Genomic DNA, 24,432 nt, shown 5'->3' with positions numbered 1-24,432 from the left:
TATCTCTGTGCAAATGTTCCCTATCTCTGTGTAGAAGTTCCCTATCTCTGTGTACCCTATCTCTGTGTGCATGTTCCCTATCTCTGTGTACCCTCTCTCTGTGTACATGTTCCCTATCTCTGTGTACATGTTCCCTCTCTCTATGGACATTTTCCCTATCTCTCTGTACATGTTCCCTATCTCTGTGCACATGTTCTTTCTCTCTGTGTACATGTTCCCTCCTTCTGTGTACATGTTCCCTCTCTCTGTGTACATGTTCCCTATCTCTGTGTACATGTTCTCTATCTCTGAGTACATGTTCCCTATCTCTGTGTATCTGTTCCCTATCTCTGTGTGCATGCACCCTATCACTGTGTACATATCCCCTCTCATTGTGTACATGTTCCCAATCACTGTGTACATCTTCCCTATCTCTGTGTTCCCTATCTCTGTGTACATGTTCCCTATCTCTGTGTACATGTTCCCTATCTCTGAGTACATGTTCCCTATCTCCTAGTACATGTTCCTTTCTCTGTGTACATGTTCCCTATCTCTGTGTACCTGTTCCCTATCTCTGTGTGGATGCACCCTATCATTGTGTACATGTCCCCTCTCATTGTGTACATGTCCCCTCTCACTGTGTACATGTCCCCTCTCATTGTGTACATGTTCCCTTTCACTGTGTACATCTTCCCTATCTCTGTGTACCCTATCTCTGTGTGCATGTTCCCTATCACTGTGGACATGTCCCCTCTCATTGTGTACATGTTCCCTATCTCTGTGTACATGTTCCCTATCTCTGTGTACCCTATCTCAGTGTAAATGTTCCCTATCTCTGAGTACATGTTCCCTTTCTCTGTGCACATGTTCCCTATCTCTGTGTACATGTTCACTATCTCTGTGTACATGTTCACTATCTCTGTGTACATGTTCCCTATCTCTGTGTACATGTTCCCTATCTCTGTGTACAAGTTCCCTATCTCTGTGTACATGGTCCCTATCTCTGTGTGCATGTCCCCTATCTCTGTGTACATGTTCCCTCTCTCTATGGACATGTTCCCTATCTCTCTGTACATGTTCCCTCTCTCTGTGCACATGTTCCCTCTCTCTGTGTACATCATCCCTATCTCTGTGTACCTGTTCCCTATCTGTGTACATGTTCTCTATCTCTGTGCACATGTCCCCTCTCATTGTGTACATGTTCCCTATCACTGTGTACATGTCCCCTCTCATTGTGTACATGTTCCCTATCACTGTGTACATCTTCCTTATCTCTGTGTTCCCTATCTCCGTGTACATGTTCCCTTTCTCTGTGTACATGTTCCCTATCTCTGTGTACCCTATCTCTGTGTACATGTTCCCTATCTCTGTGTACATGTTCCCTATCTCTGTACATGTTCCCTATCTCTGTGTACATGTTCCTTTCTCTGTGTACATGTTCCCTATCTCTGTGTACCTGTTCCCTATCTCTGTGTGCATGCAGCCTATCATTGTGTACATGTTCCCTTTCACTGTGTACATGTTCCCTTTCACTGTGTACATGTCCCTTCTCATTGTGTACATGTTCCCTTTCACTGTGTACATCTTCCCTATCTCTGTGTTCCCTATCTCTGTGTGCATGTTCCCTATCTCTGTGTATATGTTCCCTATCTGAGTACCTGTTCCCTATTTGTGTACATGTTCCCTATCTCTGTGTACATGTTCCCTATCTGTGTACATGTTCCCTATCTCTGTGTACATGTTCCCTATCTCTGTGTACATGTTCCCTTTCACTGTGTACATGTCCCCTCTCATTGTGTACATGTTCCCTTTCACTGTGTACATCTTCCCTATCTCTGTGTTCATGTTCCCTATCTCTGTGTACATGTTCCCTATCTCTGTGTACATGTTCCCTCTCTCTGTGTAAATGTTCGCTATCTCTGAGTGCATGTTCCCTATCTCTGTGTACATGTCCCCTCTCATTGTGTACATGTTCCCTTTCACTGTGTACATCTTCCCTATCTCTGTGTTCATGTTCCCTATCTCTGTGTACATGTTCCCTATCTCTGTGTACATGGTCCCTATCTCTGTGTACATGTTCCCTATCTCTTTGTACATGTTCCCTATCTCTGTGTACATGTTCCCTCTCTGTGTAAATGTTCGCTATCTCTCTGTGCATGTTCCCTATCTCTGTACATGTTCCCTCTTTCTGTGTACATGTTCCCTATCTCTGAGTACATGTTCCCGAACTGAGTACATGTTCCCTATCTGAGTACATGTTCCCTATCTCTGTGTACATGTTCCCTATCTCTGTGTACATGTTCCCTATCTCTGAGTACATGTTCCCTATCTGAGTACATGTTCCCTATCTGAGTACATGTTCCCTATCTCTGTGTACATGTTCCCTATCTCTGTACATGTTCCCTATCTCTGTGTGCATGTTCCCTATCTCTGTGTGCATGTTCCCTCTCTGTGTACATGTTCCCTATCTCTGTGCATGTTCCCTATCTTTGTACATGTTCCCTCTCTCTGTGTACATGTTCCCTCTCTCTGTGTACATGTTCCCTATCTCTGTGTACATGTTCCCTATCTCTGTGCACATGTTCCCTAACTCCGTGTACATGTTCCCTATCTCTGTGTACATGTTCCCTATCTCTGTGTACATGTTCCCTATCTCTGTGTACATGTTCCCTATCTCTGTGTACATGTTCCCTATCTCTGTGTACATGTTCCCTATCTCTGTGTTCGTGTTCCCTATCTCTGTGTACGTGTTCGCTATCTGTGTACATGTTCCCTATCACTGAGTACATGTTCCCCATCTCTGACAATATGTTCCCTCTCACTGTGTACATGTTCCCTATCTCTGCGCACCTGTTCCCTATCTCTGTGTGCATGCACCTTATCATTGTGTTCATGTCCCCTCTCATTGTGTACATGTTCCCCATCACTGTGTACATGTCCCCTCCCCTTGTGTATATGTTCCCTATCACTCTGTACATCTTCCCTATTTCTGTGTTCCCTATCTCCGTGTACATGTTCCCTATCTCTGTGTACATGTTCCCTCTCTCTGTGTACATGTTCTCTATATCTGTGTACCCTCTCTCTGTGTACATGTTCCCTATCTCTGTGTACGTGTTCCCTATCTCTTTGTGCATGTTTCCTATCTCTGTGGACCCTATCTCTGTATACATGTTCCCTATCTCTGTGGCCCCTATCTCTGTGTACATGTTCCCTATCTCTGTGCACCCTATCTCTGTGTACATGTTCCCTATCTCTGTGTACATGTCCCCTCTCATTGTGTACATGTCCCCTCTCATTGTGTACATGTTGCCTATCTGTATTCCCTATCTCGTGTACATGTTCCCTATCTCTGAGTACATGTTCCCTATCTCTGTGTACATGATGCCTCTCTCTGCATACATGTTCCCTCTCTCTGTGTACATGTTCCCTATCTCTGTGTACATGTTCCCTATCTCTGAGTACATGTTCCCTATCTCCTAGTACATGTTCCTTTCTCTGTGTACATGTTCCCTATCTCTGTGTACCTGTTCCCTATCTCTGTGTGCATGCACTCTATCATTGTGCACATGTCCCCTCTCATTGTGTACATGTTCCCTATCTCTGTGTACATGTTCCCTATCTCTGTGTACCCTATCTCAGTGTGCATGTTCACTATATGTGTACATGTTCACTATCTCTGTGTACATGCTCCCTATCTCTGTGTACATGTTCCCTATCTCTGTGTACATGTTCCCTATCTCTGTGTACATATTCCCTATCACTGTGTACATGTTCCCTATCTCTGTGTACATGTTCCCTATCTCTGTGTACATGGTCCCTATCTCTTTGTACATGTTCCCTATCCCTGTGTGCATGTTCCCTCTCTCTGTGTACCTGTTCCCTATCTCTCTGTACATGTTGCCTCTCTCTGTGTACATGTTCCCTATCTCGGAGTACATGTTCCCTCTCTCTGTGTACATGTTCCCTCTCTCTTTGTAAATGTTCCCTATCTCTCTGTGCATGTTCCCTATCTCTGTGGAAATGTTCCCTCTCTCTGTGTACATCATCCCTATCTCTGTGTAGCCTATCTCTGTGTGCATGTCCCCTATCTCTGTGTACCCTATCTCTGTGTACATGTTCCCTCTCTCTATGGACATGTTCCCTATCTCTCTGTACATGTTCCCTATCTCTGTGCACATGTTCCCTCTCTCTGTGTACATCATCCCTATCTCTGTGTACCTGTTCCCTATCTGTGTACATGTTCTCTATCTCTGTGGACATGTCCCCTCTCATTGTGTACATGTTCCCTATCACTGTGTACATGTCCCCTCTCATTGTGTACATGTTCCCTATCACTGTGTACATCTTCCTATCTCTGTGTTCCCTATCTCCATGTACATGTTCCCTTTCTCTGTGTACATGTTCCCTATCTCTGTGTTCCCTATCTCTGTGTACCCTATCTCTGTGTACCCTATCTCTGTGTACCCTATCTCTGTGTACATGTTCCCTATCTCTGTGTACATGTTCCCTATCTCTGTGTACATGTTCCCTATCTCTGTGTACATGTTCCCTATCTCTGTGTACATGTTCCCTATCTCTGTGTACATGTTCCCTATCTCTGTGTACATGTTCCCTATCTCTGTGTACATGGTCCCTATCTCTGTGTACATGGTCCCTATCTCTTTGTACATGTTCCTTTCTCTGTGTACATGTTCCCTATCTCTGTGTTCGTGTTCCCTATCTCTGTGTACATGTTCCCTATCTCTGAGTACATGTTCCCTCTCTCTGTGTACATGTTCCCTCTCTCTTTGTAAATGTTCCCTATCTCTCTGTGCATGTTCCCTATCTCTGTGTACATGTTCCCTCTCTCTGTGTACATGTTCCCTATCTCTGAGTACATGTTCCCTAACTGAGTACATGTTCCCTATCTGAGTACATGTTCCCTTTGTCTGAGTACATGTTCCCTATCTCTGTGTACATGTTCCCTATCTCTGAGTACATGTTCCCTATCTGAGTACATGTTCCCTATCTGAGTACATGTTCCCTATCTGAGTACATGTTCCCTATCTCTGTGTACATGTTCCCTATCTCTGTGTACATGTTCCCTATCTCTGTGTACATGTTCCCTATCTCCGTGTACATGTTCCCTATCTCTGTGTGCATGTTCCCTATCTCCGTGTACATGTTCCCTATCTCTGTGCATGTTCCCTATCTTTGTACATGTTCCCTCTCTCTGTGTACATGTTCCCTCTCTCTGTGTACATGTTCCCTATCTCTGTGTACATGTTCCCTATCTCTGTGCACATGTTCCCTATCTCTGTGCACATGTTCCCTATCTCTGTGCACATGTTCCCTATCTCCGTGTACATGTTCCCTATCTCTCTGTACATGTTCCCTATCTCTGTGTTCGTGTTCCCTATCTCTGTGCACCTGTTCCCTATCTCTGTGTGCATGCGCCTTATCATTGTGTTCATGTCCCCTCTCATTGTGTACATGTTCCCTATCACTGTGTACATGTCCCCTCCCCTTGTGTATATGTTCCCTATCACTCTGTATATCTTCCCAATTTCTGTGTTCCCTATCTCTGTGTACATGTTCCCTATCTATGTGTACCCTCTCTCTGTGTACATGTTCCCTCTCTCTGTGTACCCTCTCTCTGTGTACATGTTCCCTCTCTCTGTGTACATGTTCCCTATCTCTGTGTACCTGTTCCCTATCTCTGTGTGCATGCACCCTATCACTGTGTACATGTCCCCTCTCATTGTGTACATGTTCCCAATCACTGTGTACATCTTCCCTATCTCTGTGTTCCCTATCTCTGTGTACATGTTCCCTATCTCTGTGTACATGTTCCCTATCTCTGTGTACATGTTCCCTATCACTGTGTACATCTTCCCTATCTCTGTGTACCCTATCTCTGTGTGCATGTTCCCTATCTCTGTACATGTTCCCTATCTCTGTGTACATGTTGCTTATCTCTGTGTACATGTTCCCTATCTCTGTGTACATGTTCCCTATCTCTGTGTACATGTTCCCTATCTCGGTGTACATGTTCCCTATCCCTGTGTGCATGTTCCCTCTCTCTGTGTACATGATCCCTATCTCTGAGTGCATGTTCCCTATATCTCTGTACATGTTGCCTCTCTCTGTGTACCCTATCTCTGTGTGCATGTCCCCTATCTCTGTGTACCCTATCTCTGTGTACATGTTCCCTCTCTCTATGGACATGTTCCCTATCTCTCTGTACATGTTCCCTCTCTCTGTGCACATGTTCCCTCTCTCTGTGTACATCATCCCTATCTCTGAGACCATGTTCCCTCTCTCTGTGTACATGTTCCCTATCTCTGTGTACCTGTTCCCTATCTGTGTACATGTTCTCTATCTCTGTGTACATGTCCCCTCTCATTGTGTACATGTTCCCTATCACTGTGTACATCTTCCCTATCTCTGTGTACCATATCTCTGTGTACATGTTCCCTATCTCTGTGTACATGTTCCCTATCTCTGTACATGTTCCCTATCTCTGTGTACATGTTCCTTTCTCTGTGTACATGTTCCCTATCTCTGTGTTCGTGTTCCCTATCTCTGTGTACATGTTCCCTATCTCTGTACATGTTCCCTATCTCTGTGTACCTGTTCCCTATCTCTGTGTGCATGCACCCTATCATTGTGTACATGTCCCCTCTCATTGTGTACATGTTCCCTTTCACTGTGTACATGTTCCCTTTCACTGTGTACATGTCCCCTCTCATTGTGTACATGTTCCCTTTCACTGTGTACATCTTCCCTATCTCTGTGTTCCCTATCTCTGTGTGCATGTTCCCTATCTCTGTGTACATGTTCCCTATCTCTGTGTACATGTTCCCTATCTCTGTGTACATGTTCACTATCTCTGAGTACATGTTCCCTATCTCTGTGTACATGTTCCCTATTTGTGTACATGTTCCCTATTTGTGTACATGTTCCCTATCTCTGTGTACATGTTCCCTATCTCTGTGTACATGTTCCCTATCTCTGTGTACATGTTCCCTATCTCTGTGTACATGTTCCCTATCTCTGTGTACATGTTCCCTATCTCTGTGTACATGGTCCCTATCTCTGTGTACATGGTCCCTATCTCTGTGTACATGGTCCCTATCTCTTTGTACATGTTCCTTTCTCTGTGTACATGTTCCCTATCTCTGTGTACATGTTCCCTCTCTCTGTGTAAATGTTCGCTATCTCTGAGTGCATGTTCCCTATCTCTGTGTACATGTTGCCTATCTCTGTGTACATGTTCACTATCTCTGTGTACATGTTGCCTCTCTCTGTGTACATGTTCCCTATCTCTGAGTACATGTTCCCTCTCTCTGTGTACATGTTCCCTCTCTCTTTGTAAATGTTCCCTATCTCGCTGTGCATGTTCCCTATCTCTGTGTACATGTTCCCTCCCTCTGTGTACATGTTCCCTATCTCTGTGTACATGTTCCCTATCTCTGAGTACATGTTCCCTAACTGAGTACATGTTCCCTAACTGAGTACATGTTCCCTATCTGAGTACATGTTCCCTTTGTCTGAGTACATGTTCCCTATCTCTGTGCACATGTTCCCTATCTCTGAGTACATGTTCCCTATCTGAGTACATGTTCCCTATCTGAGTACATGTTCCCTATCTCTGTGTACATGTTCCCTCTCTCTGTGTACATGTTCCCTATCTCTGAGTACATGTTCCCTAACTGAGTACATGTTCCCTATCTGAGTACATGTTCCCTTTATCTGAGTACATGTTCCCTTTGTCTGAGTACATGTTCCCTATCTCTGTGTACATGTTCCCTATCTCCGTGTACATGTTCCCTATCTCTGTGTGCATGTTCCCTCTCTGTGTACATGTTCCCTATCTCTGTGCATGTTCCCTATCTTTGTACATGTTCCCTCTCTCTGTGTACATGTTCCCTCTCTCTGTGTACATGTTCCCTCTCTCTGTGTACATGTTCCCTATCTCTGTGTACATGTTCCCTATCTCTGTGTACATGTTCCCTATCTCTGTGTACATGTTCCCTATCTCTGTGCACATGTTCCCTATCTCTGTGCACATGTTCCCTATCTCCGTGTACATGTTCCCTATCTCCGTGTACATGTTCCCTATCTCCGTGTACATGTTCCCTATCTCTGTGTACATGTTCCCTATCTCTGTGCACCTGTTCCCTATCTCTGTGTGCATGCACCTTATCATTGTGTTCATGTCCCCTCTCATTGTGTACATGTTCCCTATCACTGTGTACATGTCCCCTCCCCTTGTGTATATGTTCCCTATCACTCTGTACATCTTCCCTATTTCTGTGTTCCCTATCTCCGTGTACATGTTCCCTATCTATGTGTACCCTCTCTCTGTGTACATGTTCCCTATATCTGTGTACCCTCTCTCTGTGTACATGTTCCCTATCTCTTTGTGCATGTTCCCTATCTCTGTGCACCCTATCTCTCTGTGCATGTTCCCTATCTGTGTACATCTTCCCTATCTCTGTGTACATGTTCCCTATCTCTGTGTACATGTTCCCTATCTCTGTGTACATGTTCCCTATCTCTGTGTACATGTTCCCTATCTCTGTGTACATGTTCCCTATCTCTGTGTACATGTTCCCTATCTCTGTGTACATGTTTCCTATCTCTGGCCCCTATCTCTGTGTACATGTTCCCTATCTCTGTGCACCCTATCTCTGTGTACATGTTCCCTATCTCTGTGTACATGTCCCCTCTCATTGTGTACATGTCCCCTCTCATTGTGTACATGTTGCCTATCTGTATTCCCTATCTCGTGTACATGTTCCCTATCTCTATGTACATGTTCCCTCTCTCTGTGTACATGTTCCCTCTCTCTGTGTACATGTTCCCTATCTCTGAGTACATGTTCCCTATCTCTGTGTACATGATGCCTCTCTCTGCATACATGTTCCCTATCTCTGTGTACTTGTTCCCTATCTCTGTGTACATGTTCACTCTCTCTGAGTACATGTTCCCTATCTCTGTGTACATGATGCCTCTCTCTGCATACATGTTCCCTATCTCTGTGTACTTGTTCCCTATCTCTGTGTACATGTTCCCTATCTCTGTGTACCCTATCTCAGTGTGCATGTTCACTATATGTGTACATGTTCACTATCTCTGTGTACATGCTCCCTATCTCTGTGTACATGTTCCCTATCTCTGTGTACATGTTCCCTATCTCTGTGTACTTGTTCCCTATCACTGTGTACATGTTCCCTACCTCTGTGTACATGTTCCCTATCTCTGTGTACATGGTCCCTATCTCTTTGTACATGTTCCCTATCCCTGTGTACCTGTTCCCTATCTCTGAGTGCATGTTCCCTATCTCTCTGTACATGTTCCCTCTCTCTGTGTACATGTTCCCTCTCTCTTTGTAAATGTTCCCTATCTCTCTGTGCATGTTCCCTATCTCTGTGGAAATGTTCCCTATCTCTGTGTACAAGTTCCCTATCTCTGTGTAGCCTATCTCTGTGTGCATGTCCCCTATCTCTGTGTACCCTATCTCTGTGTACATGTTCCCTCTCTCTATGGACATGTTCCCTATCTCTCTGTACATGTTCCCTCTCTCTGTGCACATGTTCCCTCTCTCTGTGTACATCATCCCTATCTCTGAGACCATGTTCCCTCTCTCTGTGTACATGTTCCCTATCTCTGTGTACCTGTTCCCTATCTGTGTACATGTTCTCTATCTCTGTGGACATGTCCCCTCTCATTGTGTACATGTTCCCTATCACTGTGTACATCTTCCCTATCTCCATGTACATGTTCCCTTTCTCTGTGTACATGTTCCCTATCTCTGTGTTCCCTATCTCTGTGTACCCTATCTCTGTGTACCCTATCTCTGTGTACCCTATCTCTCTGTACATGTTGCCTCTCTCTGTGTACATGTTCCCTATCTCGGAGTACATGTTCCCTCTCTCTGTGTACATGTTCCCTCTCTCTTTGTAAATGTTCCCTATCTCTCTGTGCATGTTCCCTATCTCTGTGGAAATGTTCCCTATCTCTGTGTACAAGTTCCCTATCTCTGTGTAGCCTATCTCTGTGTGCATGTCCCCTATCTCTGTGTACCCTATCTCTGTGTACATGTTCCCTCTCTCTATGGACATGTTCCCTATCTCTCTGTACATGTTCCCTCTCTCTGTGCACATGTTCCCTCTCTCTGTGTACATCATCCCTATCTCTGAGACCATGTTCCCTCTCTCTGTGTACATGTTCCCTATCTCTGTGTACCTGTTCCCTATCTGTGTACATGTTCTCTATCTCTGTGGACATGTCCCCTCTCATTGTGTACATGTTCCCTATCACTGTGTACATCTTCCCTATCTCTGTGTACCCTATCTCTGTGTACATGTTCCCTCTCTCTATGGACATGTTCCCTATCTCTCTGTACATGTTCCCTCTCTCTGTGCACATGTTCCCTATCTCCGTGTACATGTTCCCTATCTCCGTGTACATGTTCCCTATCTCCGTGTACATGTTCCCTATCTCTGTGTACATGTTCCCTATCTCTGTGCACCTGTTCCCTATCTCTGTGTGCATGCACCTTATCATTGTGTTCATGTCCCCTCTCATTGTGTACATGTTCCCTATCACTGTGTACATGTCCCCTCCCCTTGTGTATATGTTCCCTATCACTCTGTACATCTTCCCTATTTCTGTGTTCCCTATCTCCGTGTACATGTTCCCTATCTATGTGTACCCTCTCTCTGTGTACATGTTCCCTATATCTGTGTACCCTCTCTCTGTGTACATGTTCCCTATCTCTTTGTGCATGTTCCCTATCTCTGTGCACCCTATCTCTCTGTGCATGTTCCCTATCTGTGTACATCTTCCCTATCTCTGTGTACATGTTCCCTATCTCTGTGTACATGTTCCCTATCTCTGTGTACATGTTCCCTATCTCTGTGTACATGTTCCCTATCTCTGTGTACATGTTCCCTATCTCTGTGTACATGTTCCCTATCTCTGTGTACATGTTTCCTATCTCTGGCCCCTATCTCTGTGTACATGTTCCCTATCTCTGTGCACCCTATCTCTGTGTACATGTTCCCTATCTCTGTGTACATGTCCCCTCTCATTGTGTACATGTCCCCTCTCATTGTGTACATGTTGCCTATCTGTATTCCCTATCTCGTGTACATGTTCCCTATCTCTGAGTACATGTTCCCTATCTCTGTGTACATGTTCCCTATCTCTATGTACATGTTCCCTCTCTCTGTGTACATGTTCCCTCTCTCTGTGTACATGTTCCCTATCTCTGAGTACATGTTCCCTATCTCTGTGTACATGATGCCTCTCTCTGCATACATGTTCCCTATCTCTGTGTACTTGTTCCCTATCTCTGTGTACATGTTCACTCTCTCTGAGTACATGTTCCCTATCTCTGTGTACATGATGCCTCTCTCTGCATACATGTTCCCTATCTCTGTGTACTTGTTCCCTATCTCTGTGTACATGTTCCCTATCTCTGTGTACCCTATCTCAGTGTGCATGTTCACTATATGTGTACATGTTCACTATCTCTGTGTACATGCTCCCTATCTCTGTGTACATGTTCCCTATCTCTGTGTACATGTTCCCTATCTCTGTGTACTTGTTCCCTATCACTGTGTACATGTTCCCTACCTCTGAGTGCATGTTCCCTATCTCTCTGTACATGTTGCCTCTCTCTGTGTACATGTTCCCTATCTCGGAGTACATGTTCCCTCTCTCTGTGTACATGTTCCCTCTCTCTTTGTAAATGTTCCCTATCTCTCTGTGCATGTTCCCTATCTCTGTGGAAATGTTCCCTATCTCTGTGTACAAGTTCCCTATCTCTGTGTAGCCTATCTCTGTGTGCATGTCCCCTATCTCTGTGTACCCTATCTCTGTGTACATGTTCCCTCTCTCTATGGACATGTTCCCTATCTCTCTGTACATGTTCCCTCTCTCTGTGCACATGTTCCCTCTCTCTGTGTACATCATCCCTATCTCTGAGACCATGTTCCCTCTCTCTGTGTACATGTTCCCTATCTCTGTGTACCTGTTCCCTATCTGTGTACATGTTCTCTATCTCTGTGGACATGTCCCCTCTCATTGTGTACATGTTCCCTATCACTGTGTACATCTTCCCTATCTCTGTGTTCCCTATCTCCATGTACATGTTCCCTTTCTCTGTGTACATGTTCCCTATCTCTGTGTTCCCTATCTCTGTGTACCCTATCTCTGTGTACCCTATCTCTGTGTACCCTATCTCTGTGTACATGTTCCCTATCTCTGTGTACATGTTCCCTATCTCTGTGTACATGTTCCCTATCTCTGTGTACATGGTCCCTATCTCTGTGTACATGTTCCCTATCTCTGTGTACATGTTCCCTATCTCTGTGTACATGTTCCCTATCTCTGTGTACATGGTCCCTATCTCTGTGTACATGGTCCCTATCTCTTTGTACATGTTCCTTTCTCTGTGTACATGTTCCCTATCTCTGTGTTCGTGTTCCCTATCTCTGTGTACATGTTCCCTATCTCTGAGTACATGTTCCCTCTCTCTGTGTACATGTTCCCTCTCTCTTTGTAAATGTTCCCTATCTCTCTGTGCATGTTCCCTATCTCTGTGTACATGTTCCCTCTCTCTGTGTACATGTTCCCTATCTCTGAGTACATGTTCCCTAACTGAGTACATGTTCCCTATCTGAGTACATGTTCCCTTTGTCTGAGTACATGTTCCCTATCTCTGTGTACATGTTCCCTATCTCTGAGCACATGTTCCCTATCTGAGTACATGTTCCCTATCTGAGTACATGTTCCCTATCTGAGTACATGTTCCCTATCTGAGTACATGTTCCCTATCTCTGAGTACATGTTCCCTATCTCTGTGTACATGTTCCCTATCTCTGTGTACATGTTCCCTATCTCCGTGTACATGTTCCCTATCTCTGTGTGCATGTTCCCTATCTCCGTGTACATGTTCCCTATCTCTGTGCATGTTCCCTATCTTTGTACATGTTCCCTCTCTCTGTGTACATGTTCCCTCTCTCTGTGTACATGTTCCCTATCTCTGTGTACATGTTCCCTATCTCTGTGCACATGTTCCCTATCTCTGTGCACATGTTCCCTATCTCCGTGTACATGTTCCCTATCTCCGTGTACATGTTCCCTATCTCTGTGTACATGTTCCCTATCTCTGTGTTCGTGTTCCCTATCTCTGTGTACATATTCGCTATCTCTGTGTACATGTTCCCTATCACTGAGTACATGTTCCCCATCTCTGTGCACCTGTTCCCTATCTCTGTGTGCATGCGCCTTATCATTGTGTTCATGTCCCCTCTCATTGTGTACATGTTCCCTATCACTGTGTACATGTCCCCTCCCCTTGTGTATATGTTCCCTATCACTCTGTATATCTTCCCAATTTCTGTGTTCCCTATCTCTGTGTACATGTTCCCTATCTATGTGTACACTCTCTCTGTGTACATGTTCCCTATATCTGTGTACCCTCTCTCTGTGTACATGTTCCCTCTCTCTGTGTACATGTTCCCTATCTCTGTGTACCTGTTCCCTATCTCTGTGTGCATGCACCCTATCACTGTGTACATGTCCCCTCTCATTGTGTACATGTTCCCAATCACTGTGTACATCTTCCCTATCTCTGTGTTCCCTATCTCTGTGTACATGTTCCCTATCTCTGTGTACATGTTCCCTATCTCTGAGTACATGTTCCCTATCTCCTAGTACATGTTCCTTTCTCTGTGTACATGTTCCCTATCTCTGTGTACATGTTCCCTATCACTGTGTACATGTCCCCTCTCATTGTGTACATGTTCCCTTTCACTGTGTACATCTTCCCTATCTCTGTGTACCCTATCTCTGTGTGCATGTTCCCTATCACTGTGTACATGTCCCCTCTCATTGTGTACATGTTCCCTATCTCTGTGTACATGTTCCCTATCTCTGTGTACCCTATCTCACTGTGCATGTTACCTATCTCTGAGTACATGTTCCCTTTCTCTGTGTACATGTTCCCTATCTCTGTGTACATGTTCACTATCTCTGTGTACATGTTGCTTATCTCTGTGTACATGTTCCCTATCTCTGTGTACATGTTCCCTATCTCTGTGTACATGTTCCCTATCTCGGTGTACATGGTCCCTATCTCTGTGTACATGGTCCCTATCTCTGTGTACATGGTCCCTAACTCTTTGTACATGTTCCCTATCCCTGTGTGCATGTTCCCTCTCTCTGTGTACATGATCCCTATCTCTGAGTGCATGTTCCCTATATCTCTGTACATGTTGCCTCTCTCTGTGTACCCTATCTCTGTGTGCATGTCCCCTATCTCTGTGTACCCTATCTCTGTGTACATGTTCCCTCTCTCTATGGACATGTTCCCTATCTCTCTGTACATGTTCCCTCTCTCTGTGCACATGTTCCCTCTCTCTGTGTACATCATCCCTATCTCTGAGACCATGTTCCCTCTCTCTGTGTACATGTTCCCTATCTCTGTGTACCTGTTCCCTATCTGTGTACATGTTCTCTATCTCTGTGTACATGTCCCCTCTCATTGTGTACATGTTCCCTATCACTGTGTACATCTTCCCTATCTCTGTGTACCATATCTCTGTGTACATGTTCCCTATCTCTGTGTACATGTTCCCTATCTCTGTACATGTTCCCTATCTCTGTACATGTTCCCTATCTCTGTGTACATGTTCCTTTCTCTGTGTACATGTTCCCTATCTCTGTGTTCGTGTTCCCTATCTCTGTGTACATGTTCCCTATCTCTGTACATGTTCCCTATCTCTGTGTACCTGTTCCCTATCTCTGTGTGCATGCACCCTATCATTGTGTACATGTCCCCTCTCATTGTGTACATGTTCCCTTTCACTGTGTACATGTTCCCTTTCACTGTGTACATGTCCCCTCTCATTGTGTACATGTTCCCTTTCACTGTGTACATCTTCCCTATCTCTGTGTTCCCTATCTCTGTGTGCATGTTCCCTATCTCTGTGTACATGTTCCCTATCTCTGTGTACATGTTCCCTATCTCTGTGTACATGTTCCCTATTTGTGTACATGTTCCCTATTTGTGTACATGTTCCCTATCTCTGTGTACATGTTCCCTATCTCTGTGTACATGTTCCCTATCTCTGTGTACATGTTCCCTATCTCTGTGTACATGTTCCCTATCTCTGTGTACATGTTCCCTATCTCTGTGTACATGTTCCCTATCTCTGTGTACATGGTCCCTATCTCTGTGTACATGGTCCCTATCTCTTTGTACATGTTCCTTTCTCTGTGTACATGTTCCCTATCTCTGTGTACATGTTCCCTCTCTCTGTGTAAATGTTCGCTATCTCTGAGTGCATGTTCCCTATCTCTGTGTACATGTTGCCTATCTCTGTGTACATGTTCACTATCTCTGTGTACATGTTGCCTCTCTCTGTGTACATGTTCCCTATCTCTGAGTACATGTTCCCTCTCTCTGTGTACATGTTCCCTCTCTCTTTGTAAATGTTCCCTATCTCGCTGTGCATGTTCCCTATCTCTGTGTACATGTTCCCTCCCTCTGTGTACATGTTCCCTATCTCTGTGTACATGTTCCCTCCCTCTGTGTACATGTTCCCTATCTCTGAGTACATGTTCCCTAACTGAGTACATGTTCCCTAACTGAGTACATGTTCCCTAACTGAGTACATGTTCCCTATCTCTGTGTACATGTTCCCTATCTCTGAGTACATGTTCCCTAACTGAGTACATGTTCCCTAACTGAGTACATGTTCCCTTTGTCTGAGTACATGTTCCCTATCTCTGTGTACATGTTCCCTATCTCTGAGTACATGTTCCCTATCTGAGTACATGTTCCCTATCTCTGTGTACATGTTCCCTCTCTCTGTGTACATGTTCCCTATCTCTGAGTACATGTTCCCTAACTGAGTACATGTTCCCTATCTGAGTACATGTTCCCTTTGTCTGAGTACATGTTCCCTTTGTCTGAGTACATGTTCCCTATCACTGTGTACATGTCCCCTCCCCTTGTGTATATGTTCCCTATCACTCTGTACATCTTCCCTATTTCTGTGTTCCCTATCTCCGTGTACATGTTCCCTATCTATGTGTACCCTCTCTCTGTGTACATGTTCCCTATATCTGTGTACCCTCTCTCTGTGTACATGTTCCCTATCTCTTTGTGCATGTTCCCTATCTCTGTGCACCCTATCTCTCTGCATGTTCCCTATCTGTGTACATCTTCCCTATCTCTGTGTATATGTTCCCTATCTCTGTGTACATGTTCCCTATCTCTGTGTACATGTTCCCTATCTCTGTTTCCATGTTCCCTATCTCTGTGTACATGCTCCCTATCTCTGTGTACATGTTCCCTATCTCTGTGTACATGTTCCCTATCTCTGTGTACATGTTTCCTATCTCTGTGGACCCTATCTCTGTATACATGTTCCCTATCTCTGTGGCCCCTATCTCTGTGTACATGTTCCCTATCTCTGTGCACCCTATCTCTGTGTACATGTTCCCTATCTCTGTGTACATGTCCCCTCTCATTGTGTACATGTCCCCTCTCATTGTGTACATGTTGCCTATCTGTATTCCCTATCTCGTGTACATGTTCCCTATCTCTGAGTACATGTTCCCTATCTCTGTGTACATGATGCCTCTCTCTGCATACATGTTCCCTATCTCTGTGTACATGTTCCCTATCTCTATGTACATGTTCCCTCTCTCTGTGTACATGTTCCCTCTCTCTGTGTACATGTTCCCTATCTCTGAGTACATGTTCCCTATCTCTGTGTACATGATGCCTCTCTCTGCATACATGTTCCCTATCTCTGTGTACATGTTCACTCTCTCTGAGTACATGTTCCCTATCTCTGTGTACCCTATCTCTGTGTATGTGTACCCTATCTCTGTGTACATGTTCCCTCTCTCTGTGTACATGTTCCCTATCTCTGTGTACATGATCTCTATCTCTGTACATGTCCCCTCTCTCTGTGTACATGTTCCCTATCACTGTGTACATGTCCCCTCTCTTTGTGTACATGTTCTCTATCACTGTGTACATGTTCCCTATCTCTGTGTACCCTATCTCTGTGTACACGTTCCCTATCTGTGTGTACCCTATCTCTGTGTACATGTTCCCTCTCTCTGTGTACATGTTCCCTCTCTCTGTGTACATGATCCCTATCTCTGTGCATGTTCCCTATCTCTGTGTACATGTTCCCTATCTCTGTGTACCCTATCTCTGTGTACATGTTCCCTATCTCTGTGTTCATGTCCCCTATCTCTGAGTACATGTTCCCTATCTCTGAGTACATGTTCCCTCTCTCTTTGTACATGATCCCGATCTCTGTAAATGTTCCCTATCTCTGACTACATGTCCCCTCTCACTGTGCACATGTTCCCTATCTCTGTGTACCTGTTCCCTATTTCTGTGTGCATGCACCCTATCATTGTGTACATGACCCCTCTCATTGTGCACATGTTCCCTATCACTGTGTACATCTCCCCCTCATTGTGTACATGTTCCCTATTTCCATGTACATCTTCCCTATCTCTGTGGAAATGTTCCCTATCTCTGTGTACATGTTCCCTATCTCTGTGTACCCTATCTCTGTGTGCATGTTCCCTATCTCTGTGTACCCTCTCTCTGTGTACATGTTCCCTATCTCTGTGTACACTCTCTCTGTGTACATGTTCCCTATCTCTGTGTATATGTTCCCTATCTCTGTGTACATGTTCCCTATCTCTGTGTATATGTTCCCTATCTCTGTGTATATGTTCCCTATCTCTGTGTATATGTTCCCTATCTCTGAGTACATGTTCCCTATCTCTGTGTACATGTTCCCTCTCTCTATGGACATGTTCCCTATCTCTCTGTACATGTTCCCTATCTCTGTGCACATGTTCCCTCTCTCTGTGTACATGTTCCCTCTCTCTGTGCACATCATCCCTATCTCTGAGACCATGTTCCCTCTCTCTGTGTACATGTTCCCTATCTCTGTGTACCTGTTCCCTATCTCTGTGTACATGTTCTCTATCTCTGAGTACATGCACCCTATCACTGTGTACATGTCCTCTCTCATTGTGTACATGTTCCCTATCACTGTGTACATGTCCCCTCTCATTGTGTACATGTTCACTATCACTGTGTACATCTTCCCTATCTCTGTGTTCCCTATCTCCGTGTACATGTTCCCTATCTCTGTATACATGTTCCCTATCTCTGTGTACATGTTCCCTATCTCTGTGTACATGTTCCCTATCTCTGCGTACATGTTCCCTCTCTCTTTGTACATGTTCCCTATCTCTGAGTACATGTTCTCTATCTCTGTGTACATGTTCCCCATCTCTGTGCACAAGATCCCTATCTCTGAGTACATGTTCACTATCTCTGTGTACATGTTCCCTATCTCTGTTTTCGTGTTCCCTATCTCTGAGTACATGTTCCCCATCTCTGACTACATGTTCCCTATCTCTGTGCACCTGTTCCCTATCTCTGTGTGCATGCACCTTATCATTGTGTTCATGTCCCCTCTCAATGTGTACATGTTCCCTATCACTGTGTACATGTCCCCTCCCCTTGTGTATATGTTCCCTATCACTCTGTACATCTTCCCTATTTCTGTGTTCCCTATCTCCGTGTACATGTTCCCTATCTCTGTGTACATGTTCCCTATCTCTGTGTACCCTCTCTCTGTGTACATGTTCCCTATATCTGTGTACCCTCTCTCTGTGTACATGTTCCCTATCTCTTTGTGCATGTTCCCTATCTCTGTGCACCCTATCTCTGTGTGCATGTTCCCTATCTGTGTACAAGTTCCCTATCTCTGTGTACATGTTCCCTATCTCTGTGTACATGTCACCTATCTCTGTGTACATGTTTCCTATCTCTGTGGACCCTATCTCTGTATACATGTTCCCTATCTCTGTGGCCCCTATCTCTGTGTACATGTTCCCTATCTCTGTGCACCCTATCTCTGTGTACATGTTCCCTATCGCTGTGTACATGTTCCCTGTCTCTGTGTACATCATCCCTATCTCTGTGTACATGTTCCATCTCTCTGTGTACATGATCCCTCTGTCTGTGTACGTGATCCATATCTCTGTACATGTTCCCTATCTCTGTGTACATGTTCCCTATCTCTGTGTACATGTTCCCTATCTCTGAGTACATGTCCCCTCTCATTGTGTACATGTTCCCTATCACTGTGTACATGTCCCCTCTCATTGTGTACATGTTCCCTATCACTGTGTATCCTATCTCTGTGTGCATGTTCCCTATCTCTGTGTATCCTATCTCTGTGTAGATGTTTCCGATCTCTGTATACCCTATCTCTGTGTACATGTTCCCTGTCTCTGTGTACATGTTCCCTATCTCTGTGTACATGTTCCCTCTCTCTATGGACATGTTCCCTATCTCTCTGTACATGTTCCCTATCTCTGTGTACATGTTGCCTCTCTCTGTGTAAATGTTCCCTATCTCTGAGTAAATGTTCCCTATCTCTGTGTAGATGTTTCCAATCTCTGTATACCCTATCTCTGTGTACATGTTCCCTGTCTCTGTGTACATGTTCCCTCTCTCTGTGTACGTCATCCCTATCTGTGAGACCATGTTCCCTCTCTCTGTGTACATGTTCCCTTTCTGTGTGTTCATGTTCCCTATCACTGTGTACATGTTCCCTATCTCTGTGTACATGTTCCCTCTCTCTTTGTCCATGTCCCCTCTGTCTGTGTACATGTTCCCTCTCTCTTTGTACATGTTCCCTATCTCTGAGTACATGTTCTCGATCTCTGTGTACATGTTCCCTATCTCTGTGCACAAGATCCCTATCTCTGTGTACATGTTCCCTATCTCTGAGTATATGTTCCCCATCTCTGACTACATGTTCCCTCTCACTGTGTACATGTTCCCTATCTATCTGCACCTGTTCCCTATCTCTGTGTACATGTTCCCTATCACTGTGTACATGTCCCCTCTCCTTGTGTATATGTTCCCTATCACTCTGTACATCTTCCCTATTTCTGTGTTCCCTATCTCCATGTACATGTTCCCCATCTCGGTGTACATCTTCCCTATCTCTGTGTACCCTCTCTCTGTGTACATGTTCCCTATCTCTGAGTACATGTTCCCTATCTCTGTGTACATGTCACCTATCTCTGTGGAACCTATCTCTGTATACATGTTCCATATCTCTGTGCACCCTATCTCTGTGTACATGTTCCCTATCTCTGTGTACATGTTCCCTATCTCTGTGTACATGTTTCCTATCTCTGTGGACCCTATCTCTGTATACATGTTCCCTATCTCTGTGTACCCTATCTCTGTGTACATGTTCCCTCTCTCTGTGCACATGTTCCCTATCACTGTGTACCCTCTCTCTGTGTACATGTTCCCTAACTCTGTGTACCCTATCTCTGTGTACATGTTCCCTATCACTGTGTACATGTCCCCTCTCATTGTGTACATGTTGCCTATCTGTATTCCCTATCTCGTGTACATGTTCCCTATCTCTGTGTACATGTTCCCTATCTCTGTGTACATGATGCCTCTCTCTGCATACATGTTCCCTATCTCTGTGTACATGTTCCCTATCTCTATGTACATGTTCCCTCTTTTTGAGTACATGTTCCCTATCTCTGTGTACATGTTCCTTATCTCTGTGTACATGTTCCTTATCTCTGTGTACATGTTCCCTCTCTGTGTACACGTTCCCTATCTCTGTGTACATGTACCCTATCTCTGTGTACATGTTCCCTCTCTCTGTGTACATGTTCCCTATCTCTGAGTACATGTTCCCTATCTCTGTGTACATGTTCCCTCTCTCTGTTAACATGTTCCCTCTCTCTGTGTACATGTTCCCTATCTCTGTGTACATGTTCCCTACCTCTGTGTACATGTTCCCTATCTCTGCGTACATGTTCCCTATCTCTGTGTACATTTTCCCGCTCTGTGTACATGTTCCCTATCTCTGTGTACATGTTCCCTCTCTCTGAGTACATGTTCCCTAACTCTGTGTTCATGCTCCCTATCTCTGTGTACATGTTCCTTATCTCTGAGTACATGTTCCCTATCTCTGACTACATGTCCCCTCTCATTGTGTACATATTCCCTATCACTGTGTAGATGTCCCCTCTCATCATGTGCATGTCCTCTATCACTGTGTACATCTTCCCTATCTCTGCGTACATGTTCCCTCTCTCTGTGTACATGTTCCCTATCTCTGTGTACCCTATCTCTGTGTACAAGTTCCCTATCTCTGTGTACATGTTCCCTATCTCTGCATACCCTATCTCGGAGTACATGTTCCGTCTCTCTGTGTACATGATCCCTCTGTCTGTGTACATGATCCATATCTCTGTACATGTTCCCTATCTCTGTACATGTTCCCTATCTCTGACTACATGTCCCCTCTCACTGTGTACATGTTCCCTATTTCTGTGTGCATGCACCCTATCATTGTGTACATGACCCCTCCCATTGTGCACATGTTCCCTATCACTGTGTACATGTCCCCCTCATTGTGTACATGTTCCCTATTTCCATGTACATCTGCCCTATCTCTGTGGAAATGTTCCCCATCTCTGTGTACCCTATCCCTGTGTGCATGTTCCCTATCTCTATGGACATGTTCCCTATCTCTCTACATGTTCCCTATCTCTGTGTACATGTTCCCTTTCTCTGTGTACATGTTCCCTCCTTCTGTGTACCTGTTCCCTATCTCTGTGTACATGTTCTCTATCTCTGTGTACATGTTCCCTATCTCTGTGTACATGTTCCCTATCTCTGTGTGCATGCACCCTATCACTGTGTACATGTCCCCTCTCATTGTGTACATGTTCCCTATCGCTGTGTACATGTCCCCTCTCTTTGTGTACATGTTCCCTATCACTGTGTACATGTTCGCTATCTCTGTGTATCCTATCTCTGTGTAAATGTTCCCTATCTCTGTGTAGATGTTTCCGAACTCTGTATACCCTATCTCTGTGTACATGTTCCCTGTCTCTGTGTACATGTTCCCTATCTCTGTGTACATGTTCCCTATCTCTGTGTACATGTTCCCTCTCTCTGTGTACATCATCCCTATCTCTGAGACCATGTTCCCTCTCTCTGTGTACATCATCCCTATCTCTGAGACCATGTTCCCTCTCTCTGTGTACATGTTCCCTTTCTCTGTGTACATGTTCCATACTTCTGTGTACATGTTCCCTATCTCTGTGTACAGGTACCCTCTATCTGTGTACATGTTGCCTCTCTCTGTGTACATGTTCCCTCTCTCTGTGTACATGTTCCCTACTTCTGTGTACATGTTCCCTATCTCTGTGTGCATGCAGCCTATCACTGTGCATATGTCCTCTCTCATTGTGTACATGTTCCCTATCACTGTGTACATGTCCCCTCTCATTGTGTACATGTTCCCTATCACTGTGTACATCTTACCTATCTCTGTGTTCCCTGTCTCCATGTACATGTTCTCTATCTCTGTGTAAATGTTCCCTATCTCTGCGTACATGTTCCCCATCTCTGCGTACCCTATCTCTGTGTACCTGTTCCCTATCTCTGTGTGCATGCACCCTATCATTGTGCACATGACCCCTCTCATTGTGTACATGTTCCCTATCACTGTGTACATCTTCCCTATCTCTGTGTTCCCTATCTCCGTGTACATGTTCCCTATCTCTGTGTACCTTCTCTCTGTGCACATGTTCCCTATCTCTGTGTACCCTATCTCTCTGTACATGTTCCCTATCTCTGTGTACCCTATCTCTATGTTCCCTATCTCTGTGTACATGTTCCCTCTCTCTGTGTACATCATCCCTACTTCTGCGTACATGTTCCCTATCTCTGTGTAAATGTTCCCTCTCTGTGTACATCATCCCTACTTCTGCGTACATGTTCCCTCTCTCTGTGTACATCTTCCCTCTCTCTGTGTACATCATCCCTATCTCTGTGTACATGTTCCCTCTCTCTGTGTACATGTTCCCTATCTCTGTGTACATCTTCCCCCTCTCTGTGTACATCATCCCTATCTGTGTACCTGTTCCCTATCTCTGTGTACATGTTCTCTATCTCTGAGTACATGTTCCCTATCTCTGTGTACATGTCCCCTCTCATTGTGTAGATGTTCCCTATCACTGTGTACATGTCCCCTCTCATTGTGTACATGTTCCCTATCACTGTGTACATCTTCCCTATCTCTGTGTATCCTATCTCTGTGCATGTTCCCTATCTCTGTGTATCCTATCTCTGTGCATGTTCCCTATCACTGTGTACCCTATCTCTGTGTGCATGTTCCCTATCTCTTGGGTACCCTAGCTCTGTGTACCTGTTCCCTATCTCTGTGTGCATGCACCCTATCATTGTGTACATGACCCCTCTCATTGTGTACATGTTCCCTATCACTGTGTACATGTCCCCTCTCATTGTGTACATGTTCCCTATCACTGTGTACATCTTCCCTATCTCCGTGTACATGTTCCCTATCTCTGTGTTCATGTTCCCTATCTCTGTGGACCCTATCTCTGTGTGCATGTTCCCTATCTCGGAGTACATGTTCCCTCTCTGTGTACATGTTCCCTCTCTGTGTACATGTTCCCTATCTCTGTGTACATGTTCCCTATCTCTGTGTACATGTTCCCTATCTCTGTGTACATGTTCCCTATCTCTGTGTACATGTTCCCTATCTCTGTGTACATGCTCCCTATCTCTGTGTATATGTTCCCTATCTCTGTGTACATGTTCCCGGTCTCTGTGTACATGTTCCCTATCTCTGTGTGCATATTCCCTATCTCTGTGTACCCTATCTCTGTGTGCATGTTCCCTATCTCTGTGGACCCTATCTCTGTGCGCTTGTTTCCTATCTCTGTGCACATGTTCCCTCTCTGTGTACATGTTCCCTATCTCTTTGTACCCTATCTCTGTGTGCATGTTCCCTATCTCTGTGGACCCTATCTCTGTGTGCATGTTCCCTATCTCTGTGTACTAGTTCCCTATCTCTGTGTACATGTTCCCTATCTCTGAGTACATGTTCCCTATCTGAGTACATGTTCCCTCTCTCTGTGTACATGTTCCCTCTCTGTGTACATGTTCCCTATCTCTGTGTACATGTACCCTATCTCTGTGTACATGTTCCCTATCTCTGTGTACATGTTCCCTCTCTCTGTGTATCCTATCTCTGTGCATGTTCCCTATCTCTGTGTATCCTATCTCTGTGCATGTTCCCTATCACTGTGTACCCTATCTCTGTGTGCATGTTCCATATCTCTTGGGCACCCTAGCTCTGTGTACCTGTTCCCTATCTCTGTGTGCATGCACCCTATCATTGTGTACATGACCCCTCTCATTGAGTACATATTCCCTATCACTGTGTACATGTCCCCTCTCATTGTGTACATGTTCCCTATCACTGTGTACATCTTCCCTATCTCCGTGTACATGTTCCCTATCTCTGTGTTCATGTTCCC

Source organism: Somniosus microcephalus, unplaced genomic scaffold (assembly GCF_052327205.1).
Source record: "Somniosus microcephalus isolate GS21.2 unplaced genomic scaffold, FLI_Smic_1.0 unresolved_chr1, whole genome shotgun sequence".
Taxonomy (NCBI): Eukaryota; Metazoa; Chordata; class Chondrichthyes; order Squaliformes; family Somniosidae; genus Somniosus; species Somniosus microcephalus.
Note: the sequence above shows the minus strand (reverse complement) of the source record.